Consider the following 12,530-nt stretch of genomic DNA (forward strand, 5'->3'; position numbering starts at 1 on the left):
CACAACCTCACCCCCCTCAATGTAGTTCTCTGTATATTTCTTTTATAGGTGTTTGTGTTTTAAAGGGCTTGTTCTAACTTTATACAGTTAGAACAGGCAAACCATTATCATGTTTCTGGTTTCCTGTGTGCCTTAGGAGCAAAAATACACACTTGAGGGACCTGGGCAAAATTCTCATCAACTGGTCATAGCTTGAGCAGTTTTGAGGATTGTGTGCTGGATCCGTAGTAGAAGGATCTTCCTTGAATCAACATTAGGATCCAGTCTCAAGGTAAATCTTCCAGCAATATTATTATTATTATTTATTGAATTTATATACTTCTCTATACCCAGAGGTCACAGGACAATAAAAATTAAGGCACACTAGAAACAGTTTCTATAATGTTCAGGTTGTTTACATTTATATCTCGCCTTTTCTCAAGGAGCTCAAGGTGGCATACATGTTTCTCCCCCACTTTATGTTGTCCTCACAGCAACCTTGTGAGGTAGCTTAGGCTCAGAGAAGGTGACGAACCCAAAGTCACCAGTAAGCTACATGGCTGAGTAGGGGGATATTGGGCTTTCCGATACCCATGTTTATATATGAGACTAGCTGGCCCTGCACGCGTTGCTGTGCGTTAGTCTGTGAAATGGAGGGTAATAGCCCCCCTTCAGATCCCCCTGAGCCTCAGAGTCCCCCTGAGTCGAGATACTGTGGAGAGGGCAGGTTTCATCCCTGTGTCTCCCCCCACCCTGTTCTGACCCATTACGTATCCCTGCCCCCTATTCGGCCCCCCATCCCCCCCCAGGCAGGCCCCTACCTCCACTTGGCAATGTTGGGCCTTGTTGCTGGAAAAGGCCTGTTTTCAGTTGGTTTGGTCTTCAACACCCCTGCTGGATGTATGTATGTGAGTGGTGGATCTCGTGGTGGAGGTGGGGTTTGTGGGTGTGGTGTAGATTTCACAGGAAGGGAGGGGGTGTACTGTGGGAGGAAATCCACTTGAGGACACTGTTTTACTTTGTGGGAAAAGAGGTTTGTACCTGCGGAGGTGTGAGATTTGAGGGATTTTTTTCTAACAACACTCGGGGAGTGGCCTGGATCGTTGTGTCAAAATTTCAGGACGATCGGTCAAGTGGTTACAGAGAAAAGTGGAACACGCAACACGCACTTTCACGATTTTTACATACAGTGGAACCTCGGTTTATGAACACCTTGGTTTATGAATTTTCGGTTTATGAACGCCGCGGACCCATCTGGAACGGATTAATTCACTTTCCATTACTTTTAATGGGAAAGTTCGCTTCAGTTTATGAACGCTTCAGTTTATGAACAGACTTCCGGAACCAATTACACCCATGTTTCAGTTTATGAACGCTTCAGTTTAAGTACTTCGCGGACCAGTCTGGAACGGATTAATCCACTTTCCATTACTTTCAATGGGAAAGTTCGCTTCAGTTTATGAACGGTTACTCCGCGGACCGTCTGGAACGGATTAATCCACTTTCCATTACTTTCAATGGGAAAGTTCGCTTCAGTTTATGAACGCTTCAGTTTATGAACAGACTTCCAGAACCAATTGTGTTCATAAACCGAGGTACCACTGTATATATATATGGGTGACACTCTGCTACTGGACTGGTAATGCTAGGGTTGCCAGACTCAATAGAGGACAAGACTTCTGTGCCTTTAATTGCCCTGCTCTCTTTTGAGTCTGGAAACCTTAAAGAGAAACCAGCAGACCCTTTGTTTAATTTCCAAGCAAAGGGTCTGCTGGTTTCTCTTTAAGGTTTCCAGACTCAAAAGAGAGCAGGGCAATTAAAGGTACAGAAGTCCTGTCCACTATTGAGTCTGGCAACCCTAGGTAATGCAGTTGGGATGAACATCCACTCTGCTCATTTTCTTCTTCTAAAGATAACCTCAATGGTCATTCATCCCTGTAATGTAACCCTCCTGCCCCCCCCCACTGTTACATTTCTAAATTGGCCATATAGTTGCTTGCCTCGTTACAAGGATCTATCATATTACAAGCAATTAAGCCCTTGATAATAAATTGTTTGTCAGTCTGCAGATGATGTACTGTAAGTGATTGCTCCTGCAGGTATTAATCAGCTGGTGCAATTGGCAGCAATATAGATCTACTCCAGGCTGATTGAATTTCTTTCCAGAAGGTGCAATGAAGCAAAAGGAACTTTTCTTTCTTTCTTTCTTTTTAAAAACACACTCAGGACACCTAAACGTTAAAAGGAAACCTTTTGTTTGAGATCTACCAGTTTGAAACTGGCCCATTCCTATGACTGCGTCCCTGGCTCAGGACAGTTAAAAAACAGTCTCTTAGACCCTGGTGCAGTTTAATCAAAGGCAGGGGGAAGTGACAAGTGGGAGCCTTCCACGGTCTTTAAAAAAAAAGTCATAGGAACTTCTGTAGTTTTAATCTAGCAAGGGGTTTAGGGCAAAAGGACTGTCAAACATATTTGTTTATTTTATACTGGATGGGTCCCAAGAGGGGCTGCTAGAAGAACATAAGAAGAACTTGCAGGATCAGGCCAGTGGCCCATCTAAGTCCATAATCCAGTTTTTACAGTGCCTAAGCAGATGCCCACCACCACAAATCTCATACATTCCTGCATGTTGTTGATCACAAGAAAGACTCTCCAGCAAACTGTAACATCCGATCCTATCCTCACAGTAATGAGCACTACTACCCTGAGCTCCCCATTACTCCTTGTAGAAGATTCTTAAGAACATTAGAAGAGCTTTGGTGGCCCATCTAGCCCAGCATCCTGTTCTCAAAATGGGCAGCCAGATACCTATGGGAAGCCTGTAACAAGGACCCGAGTGCAACATACCTCGGGGTGGGGCTTATTTCAGTCACATTGGCAACTCCAAGCAGTGACACCCCCTGTATATATGATGGTCTCAGCCCCTGCCAACCTGCTGGGATCACAGGAGCTGCCTGAGGGCTGGCGAATGGTGATAGGAGGCCTGATTTCAGCATTTCTTGTAGCTGGTTCAGTTTGAGAAATGAGAATGCAACAGAATTCTTCTTGTATGTTGGAACTGAGGCAAGCTGTACACTTGACACCACTTATCCAGATCTCATACAAAGACTTTCATTAGAGTGACATGCCCATGCTGCTCCTTCCACACTCAAATTACAGTGCTTCTGAATGAAGCGTGAGATAATAGCTATTGTAAAAAAAAAAGGGGGGGGGAAGGAGTCCACAATATTATTTAAAATGGAGAACTTTGGCATCAGTTCACCCTGGGAGATAATTCCCATCTTGATAGGTTACCTTTTCATGTTTTAAAAAGCCTGGTGAAGAAATCCTCAAAGTATTCAAAGGGAAAGAAAACCCTTCCAGGCTGAAAGTAACCAATCCAGGCTGAAAGTGAATGCAGTCTTCTTTTCCTTTAGATTCCCACCTGCCATTCCCACAGTTGTGCTCATGTGAATTCACCCAGAAGGAAGCAATTATCCATGAGTGCAATTTAATTAACTTAAAAGGCATGGAAATTAAGGGGAAGGGCCGTAGCTCAGGGGCAGCGCATCTGCTTTGCAGATAGAAGGTCCCAGGTCCATTCCTTGGCATCTCCTGGTAGGAGTTGGAATACCCCCAGGCAGAAGCCTTGGAAAGACTAGCCAGTCAATGTAGACAGTATTGAACTAGATCAACTAAGGGTTCCACTCTGTGTAAAGTAGCCTCCTGCGTTCCTGAATTATTGCATGATGTTTACACTTTTATTTTTCCAAACGTACTTTTTGTAACATTTTGTACAAAGACATTTCTGTACATTTATAGAATAAAATGCTAGGTGAGACCAGAACGCAATGGCAAAACATATAATTTGCACACAGAAGGTCACAAATTATCCTGCTCCAGTTCCATGGAGGAGCCTACAGCAAAAGGCTGTTTCAGCACCATGGAGAGCTCCAAGTGCACAAGTTGCCCCAAGAAGGATTGGATGTGAAAAGAGAACTTTAAAGCCTTAGCCTCCAGGCACCTTCTCCTAGATGGTGCCCCCCTTTTGGAGAACCATAGCCTCTTAAAAGGTAAGCCCTCTGGCCTAAAGCTGGACACTTCTCCTGCTGTCTGACTTGGTACATTCCCTTTTCTCTTGGACTTGCAAGGTAGTAACCCAGACCCTGGGGAAGGTGTCGATGGAGGTCCTGGCTCCAGTTCTTCAGGGCTGGTGTGAGATCTGGCTTGGGAGGCTCCTGCCTGCCAATCCTGGGTTCAATAGTCCCTGGATCAACAGCATCAAGTTCAGAGTCAAGAAGTTTAGCTCCTTAGCTGGTGACTCTAGTCTCTGGCCAGGTGTTCTGGTCACAACTAGACCCTGGGATCATCTCACAGATTCCGTCCCTAATATCTCAGTTTACCATTTTAGGAGATGAGGGAGGGTAGGGTGAGCTGCTGTCCACCAGAGTGGATAATTCAGGGCTATCATCCCTTGTTGTTTGAAGCTCAAACTCCCTACATTACCTGATTATGGGACACAACCAATGATGCTCACAAATTTTGTGTTTTTGTAATACCACTGCTGTTGGAAGAAGAAGGGAAGTGGGAGGTGTGGAGGCTTGTTATTTTTGTATTGTTGTTGTTTTCTTTATAACAATTTTTTTAAAGAAAAAAAAAACCATGATGAGGTACAGCTAATGGTTTTTGGAAGTTTGCAATGATGTATCTCCAAGTGCATCTGTGATGCTCTGTAATGCAATGCCTTCTTATGTTTAACAATCATTTTACTGGCCTTTTCTCTTTGATTTTAAATGCCCTTTCCTTTACCAAGAGGGGGAAAAAAGAGAATATTATTCAATAACCAAGGCTGCTGTGGTGCTTGTGATGTGATCTGAATAGTCTTTTCATTACGGGATGTCTCAGAAATGTCCTCAGATAATGGATAACAAGAAAAGCAATTAAGGCTTTACCCCCAAGTAATATTAAAGGGCTCGGAATAATAACAGGGGACGCATAAATGCATGTTTTTATCTTGTACGTTGTTCTAAATTAATTCTCTGGGAACTGCGGGAGGCATTATTTGGGCAGAAACTCTAGCACTTGAGGAGAAAAAGTAGAATCCTGTTGACATTGTTTTCCTATTGGCTAGGACTTGACCAGAAACCTCTAAGTTTGGAAACCCTGGGATGGCACTAAACCTGGGGCATTGTGGGGGATTACAAAGTGGCGGCCAGGCTGCTACTGCTTTCACTAGCAGTGGTGCCGATGGGGACCTTAATGAAAAAAGATGAAAGCCATGCTAGTGCAACGGCTAATGACGGCCCTCAAGTAACTGTTAGAGACTATCTCTTCTCAGGGCTGGTGTCAGTGGTGGGCCCCCATTCCCAACGCATATACATTCCAACTGAGGACCTAGCTTTGCTTGTGTAGGTGGCCACCACCAACTTCCTTGGGCACCACAACTGCTTGGGCAGCGGTGGCAAACACTCACCCTGTACTGAACCCCTGGAGATACCCTTCAGTGGTGGACTTGTGATGATGCTTTTGAATGGGAGCTAAGTCAGCTCCCATGCCTTACCTTCCAAGTCCCGGACTGCAGAATCCGGGACCGGCAGCCCTGTGACACCGGAAGTTGCGTCAACGTAACTTCCGGTGTCGCTTTGCCCTTCTATGGGCATAAAAAAATGGCCACCGACGACACCGGAAGTCGCGTCTATGGTGCCCATAGAAGGGCAAATCAGAAAGAAAAAAATGGCCGCCGGAGAAAAACGGGAGACGAAGTGATACGGGGGACCACCGGGAAAAGGTAAGTAAAAACGGGGGTTTCCCGGGGAAAACGGGGTACTTGGCAGCTATGTCCCATGCATGGTGGTTGCCTGCCATTTACCAAAAATGCAATGCGGGTAGCCACCATGAATGGAAGCTGACTTTTTCTAGTCTTCCAAGTGGCACTGCCCACCATCTGGCAGAGATGATGGTGACTAGATATGCACCTGTGATATATCAAGGAGGGGCCCTTCCAAGCCCCTGGAGTCCTTGGCCTGTGCCTGCCCTGGCCAACCAGTGGTCTTTCCTCCCCCATAGAAATTAGGTAAATTCCCCCGCCCCCCCAAATAAATTTCTCTTTCCACAAACAGCATGGAGAATGTTCTTTTTTAAAGCTTTAAAACTTTTTATTAACAACACTAAAGTCTAAAATACACCCCAAAAGCACATCATACACCTTTAGCATATAATTACTGAGAACACAGATTGGATTCTAGTTCATGTATCCTTCTGTTAAGTAAAATGAAAATGACACAGCCCAAGATTGAGAATTTTGAAGGGCCTTTGTCCCAAGTACCAGTGAACACGACCTCCAGAACTTGAGGTTCAAGTGCCTACAGTAGGCAGAAGACGAAATGAATAGAAGTTTTAATTTAAGGCACCAGAATCTCAAAGCATAAGAATTACTCAGGCCAGCTTGCAAATATTGTTTCAGTTTTAATGTGTGTGTGTGTGTGTGTGAGAGAGAGAGAGAGAGAGAGAGAGAAAGAGAGAGAGAGAGAGAGGCTTAAGAAAAGGATGACTAACTTCTAAAAGAGAAGAACTCAGTGCATTTTGTCTCAAAACAACAAAAGACTTCATCAGTTCATGGCTCTTGGAGAGAATCCTAATTTCTGACATGAAGCACTTCTGACTCATGCTTAGGAACTCGGCAGATCAAGGGAGGAGCATGAAACTGGCAGCCCCCTCCCTCCAGTGGAAAGGTACAAAATGAGAAGAACTAATCATGCCCAAGTGTCATATTCTTTTACAGTTGACTTAAAAAAAAGATAGCGAGAGATGAAGCACAGGTGCGGCAGATCAAAAATTGAACCTGCTTTTGTTTCCGATCTTCCTCTTCATCAGGGAATGCTACTCTAATGTGAAAACTTTAAATGCAAAAATTCAAGCTCAAGCTAGATAATGAAAGACCAGGGATATCTCTGGAAACAGGGGGGAGGTGGCTCTTCTTAATAGCAGTCGTCAAATGAAGTTAAGGAAGCAAATCAAAGTAGAGGGGATGGTGCAATGGACGTTCTCCTCTCATTGACACTCAGCTTTTCCACTGGGTTGTGTCCAGTGCTAGTCCTACTCTGAATAGGCACAGTGAAATTGTCAGGCATGAATAACCCAGGTCCATTAATTTCAGTGGGTCTATGCTGAATATAATGTCCATGCCATTGTTTCTAATAAAGCTCCTTTGTGTGGGGGCGGGGACAGTCAAACAAGGTGAATTGTTTTGTCACTGAACACTGACCTTCTTTGGGTGGAAGCTTGAGAGAGAAATGCTACCTCTAGTGCAAGACAGGGAAAATTAAATATTCTAGGTAGTGTCCCATTTTAGAGTAGAGTCATTGAAATTGATGGGCATAAGGCTGCACTCAGACGGCACTTTATTCCACTTTTCACAGTGCTCCCTTACCTGATAATTTAAACATTTTATGTGATCTTCCATACTATGTAAAAGCCACTTTTGGAAAACTAGCAGAAATTTAATCTTCATTTCCATTTTCCTTCCTTCCTTCCTGGTTTCCTTATTTTCCAAGTTGGTGGCTATCACTGCCTCTTGCTGGAACAGATTCCATTTTTTGTTGTGGGAGCAAATTCCATTATTCTTTTTGTCTGCTGGATTGGTCCAATGGTCCAATTAGCCGAGCATCCTGTTCTCGCAGTGCCCAGACATATACCTGTGGGAAGCCTGCAAGCTGGACATGAGTGCAACAGAACTTTCCCCTTTTGTAAATTCTAGCAGGTGATATTTAGAGGCATAATACCCCTGTCAGTGGAGGTAGGTTTGGAGGTTTGGAGTTTGTAGGTTTGTCTCCATGCTTGGAAACACTTCTCTTTCCTTTCCTTTTTCTTCAGCCTGAATAAGTGTTCCACAGAGCTCAAAAAAGTTGCTGTCTCTCTACTTATTTCTGTATAATTTGAGCCAGTGTTATAAAAGTATCTGCCCTGCTTTTGAATATTGGCAGGTTCTCCTGTTCCAATGTATCCTTTGCAGTGGGGCTCAGTAGGAAACCCAGGGCACATCACTCAGATATTTGGCAAAATATCTCAGGGCATTCTTTCAGCTGAGCCTTGAAAGAGCTGTTGAATCTCAGCCAACATTCAACCTGCGTTCGATGCGGATGCCACCCACGTTGCCACTGGTCTGAAGGCTGAACGTGCATGGAATACTTGTCAAATTTATTTGCAAGGCCCAGTGGCGTGTGGATCCCTGCCGCAAGGGGTGGGGGTGGGGTAGGGATGGAAATCTGCTTCCCATTGAACCTGCGAGATTATCAAAGGCCTGCCTACTAATTTGAGATGCTCAAGGAACAGAAGCTGACATTTAGAGAAATCTGACTGATAATTCCCCCAGGTCAGAAACAGCACAAGGGGGAGGACTCTGAGCAAATCGAAAGAGTCAATATACATCTCCTTTTCAATATTTATGATTCCCTACTTCTTGCAGAGCTCTCTGACAGACCACAGTAACAGAAATATATGTATGGCAGTAGACAAACCAGCGGCTTTACAAGCCTCCATTCCTGTGCAAAATATACTGAAGTACTGGCATTTTAATGTCCCTCCCCCCCAAAATAAAATCTTCCCACAGTGCTGCCTCCCAAAGCAAGTGTAATAAAAAGCCATTATGTGTTCACATCAGGTCTAAGGTTGCAAGTTAATATGTTTTGGTTTCACCACTCCCTGTTACAAGAGCAAACCCAGAACAATCTTTAATATGAGCTAGACAATAACCTTTTCTCTCTCCCCTCCCCCCCCAATAACACAATCACCCATGAAGACCCAATGAAATGGAACGGCGGAAGATTCAGGACAGGCAAAAGAAAGTATATGCAGCCCATCGTAAAACTATGGAACTCACTCCCACAAGAGGCAGTGGTGGCCCACCAACCTAGATTGCTTGAAAAGAGGATCAGGCAAATTCACAGAGGACAAGGCTATTGATGACTGCTAGACGGGATGGCTCTGCATCCACGGATGGAAGCACAAAAGCTTCTGAATACTAGTCTCTGGAAACCACAGGAGGGGCGAGTGCTCTTGCGCTTGAATCCTGCTTGCTGGTTTCCCGCAGGCACCTGGTTGGGCATGGTGACAAGAGGATGCTGGACTAGATGAGCCATTGGCCTGATCCAGCAAACTCTTCATACGTTCTTAATGTCTCATGTTGCTCAACAAGAGAGGGGGCAGATTTAGGGGAACGTGACTGGTTCCCCTGCACAGGCCGGCAAGCTGAAGGAGTGCCTTCCTGCCTCCTCCCCAAAGTCTAGTACAGGCATCCCCAAACTTCAGCCTTCCAGATGTTTTGGACTACAATTCCCATCATTCCTGACCACTGGTCCTGTTAGCTAGGGATCATGGGAGTTGTAGGCCAAAACATCTGGAGGGCCGCAGTTTGGGGATGCCTGGTCTAGTAAGTGGGAGTAGGCATGTGCTCGGCTTGGTTTTTTTTTGGGGGGGGGTCCTAATCCTGAACTGATCTGGGAATTTTGCCCCTCCATCATGGCCAGGGCAGTCAGGGCAAATGGAAGCCTCCCTTCGCTCCCTTCCTCTGAGACTGACAGTTGTCAAGGTCCCATGAAGACTATGGGAGTAAGAAATAAAGGGTTGGTATGGATCCACTGAGAGCCGGTGCAGATTGGTGTGTAGCCATATTGATTTACTGGACCTCAGCCTAAAGCTATTACGAAGCGATCACAGGCAGGGAAAGAACTGCAAATGGCATTATAGGATTTCCCCACAGGAGGGTGGGAAAAAAGAGATCTTATCAGGTTTACCAACTGTTATATAATTAAAGAAGGCTGAAGAGCTGTCTTATTACTGTAGGCTGGCAAGGAAGCTGAAAGGAAGTCACCTTCTCATTCCCACCCGCCTTAAAATTGAGTCCTGGCTGGAAATACTGATGATTCTTTTGTCACCCTGTACACTGACCATGGGATGGCTAGGCAGACAGACAGGCAGACAGGCAGATGCTACAAAGCAGGGGTGGGCAACCCTTTTCAGCCTGAAGGTCACATGGTCACAGTGGGAACATGGCCAAGGAAAACATGGGCAGAACAATGAGTATGATTTTTACCTGTGTACAATAGGATCCTTTCTATATGCACATGAGCCTCTCTAGTCTCCGTCCAGCAAGCAAGAGACACTATCGGAATTCAAGGACATGTTCCAGCCGGCATCAGTTGCTGATTTGGCATAATTTGGCTGCTTGGCATTCAGTGCAGGCCAGGAAAGAAAAGAAAAGGTAAAGGTTTAAATTCACTGCCACCCTGAGGCATTATAAGGGCAGACTCTTAGGGTGCCCTTAGAGCCTGGTCTGTGGACCATGGTGAATGCTAGACAGCAGAGTCTGGCATCTTGGGCATCACTTAGCTGATTCTCCCAGAACAAGGATACTTTCTCCCAGTGCTTCACTGGGGAGCAATTAACTCGCTGTCTTATATGTCTAATGGGGGTGAAGGATGTTCCTTCTTATGCAATAATTGATTCCCCCAATTGCAATGAGGTATTTGGCTAATTGACAGATCCCCTGAGTTAAAATTTAATAAATATAACCATTTTTTACCATTGAATATGTTGTCTTGTGTCTTTTTTCTGCTTGTGGGGGTGAATGAACTGGAAAACTCTGCAGTTGGCAAAGCATTGGCCTTATGTGATTGTAACGCCCAGTCCCAGTTAGCCTTGCAACCAATCACAGTTTCTGAAACATCTTCAATGTTGTTGTTTAGTCATTTAGTCGTGTCTGACTCTTCGTGACCCCATGGACCAGAGCACGCCAGGCACTCCTGTCTTCCACTGCCTCCTGCAGTTTGGTCAGACTCATGTTGGTGGCTTCGAGAACACTGTCCAACCATCTCATCCTCTGTCGTCCCCTTCTCCTTGTGCCCTCCATCTTTCCCAGCATCAGGGTCTTTTCCAGGGAGTCTTCTCTTCTCATGAGGTGGCCAAAGTATTGGAGCCTCAGATTCAGGATCTGTCCTTCCAGTGAGCACTCAGGGCTGATTTCCTTCAGAATGGATAGGTTTGATCTTCTTGCAGTCCATGGGACTCTCAAGAGTCTCCTGCAGCACCATAATTCAAAAGTATCAATTCTTTGGCGATCAGCCTTCTTGATGACCCAGTTCTCACTTCCATGCGTCACTACTGGGAAAACCATAGTTTTAACTATACGGACCTGAAACATCTTCAAAGACAGGCCCATATATTGCAGCAGTCAAATTTGAAGTTTACCAGGAAATAGTTCAACAAGGCCAGGGCATCTCCATCCAGGCTGGAGCAGCTGCCTAAGCTGGTTGAACACACCTGTGTCCCATGGAGGCAACCTGGACCTCCTAGGATAAAGATGGTTCAATGAACACTTTCAGATAGAGTACTTGAAACTCATCTAGTGCAATATGAACACCACTACCTGGATAAATAAGAACATAAAAATAGAAGAGGAGCTTTGGGGATTCCCATGGGCATGTTGGGCTGTGGTAAGAACAGGATGTTGGGTTAGATGGGCCTTTGGGCTGATCCAGCAGGGCTCATTTCCTTTTCTTAAGAATCTTCCACAGTGAGCAATGGGGAGCTCAGGGAGTGCAGAACTCATTACTGTGTGGACAAGATGTAAGTCTCTCCCAGCCCTACTTGGAGTTGCTGGGATTGAACCTGCGACCTTCTGCATGCATGCAAGGCACATGCTCTGCCACTGAGCTATAGCCCATCCTCAAAAAGATCTTTGTTAACAAGGTTGATATAGGTACATAGGAAGGTAGATGCCTTATACCGAGTTAAGAGTGTTGGACCATCCAGTATTCTGCACTGACTAATAATGGCTCTTCAGGGTTTCAGGCAGAATTCTCTCCTGGCCTGACCTGAAGATACCAGGGATTGAACCTGGAATCTTCTGCATGCAAAGCAGATGCTCTACCACTGAGCTATAGCCTTGTCAGGGCCGAGCTAGGGCATTGGAAACAGGCTCTAAAACTGAGCCATGTCTCAAACTGAAGGATGAGATTGCCAGAGCAATTTAAAATTGAGAAAAGTAACATCTGTCCAACTCTAGGAGGGGGGTGCAGAATCCACAGGGATGTGTTCAGGAAGGGAACAATTCCTCAGAGAGAAATGTAACAAGTAAACAAGTCTTTACCATGCGGAGCAACCTTATCTTCATCTTCTCTCTCTCTCTCCCTCCCTCCCTCCTGCCAACAAGCTTTATTGAACAGAGGCAGGAAATTTGAATTTGGTAGCCAGTGGACTTTGTCGGCTCAGCGTATTTAAGAACTTTGAGCACAGTGCTGAGATACCAATGATTAAAAACTTTGGACATACCAGTCCTTTCCACGCCGAGGAACCTGTTATCTGAAGCCAATGTGTGAAAGACATGCCGTGGGTTCACATATTTTAAAAAGGGCTCTAGGAATTTGGAAAGCCACCTGGGTAGGCTTTGATGTATTACTGGTGTGTGTGTGTGTGTGTGTGTGTGTGTGTGTGTGACAAAGATCATTTGCCAGGCAAATCTACTGTAAAAAGATGATGCTAGCAATGTGACATTTTATTTTTTAAAAAATTCTGAT

The 12,530-nt window shown here is 45.1% G+C and overlaps 1 non-coding gene across 1 annotated transcript; it reads right to left on the bottom strand.

Annotated features, from left to right (window-relative positions):
* Positions 1 to 11,829: 11,829 nt before the first annotated feature.
* TRNAA-UGC (transfer RNA alanine (anticodon UGC)) lies at positions 11,830 to 11,901 on the bottom strand. The gene has a single exon. It is a non-coding gene; the product is annotated as a tRNA-Ala (tRNA).
* Positions 11,902 to 12,530: the final 629 nt, after the last annotated feature.

Source organism: Zootoca vivipara, chromosome 14, assembly GCF_963506605.1.
Source record: "Zootoca vivipara chromosome 14, rZooViv1.1, whole genome shotgun sequence".
Taxonomy (NCBI): Eukaryota; Metazoa; Chordata; class Lepidosauria; order Squamata; family Lacertidae; genus Zootoca; species Zootoca vivipara.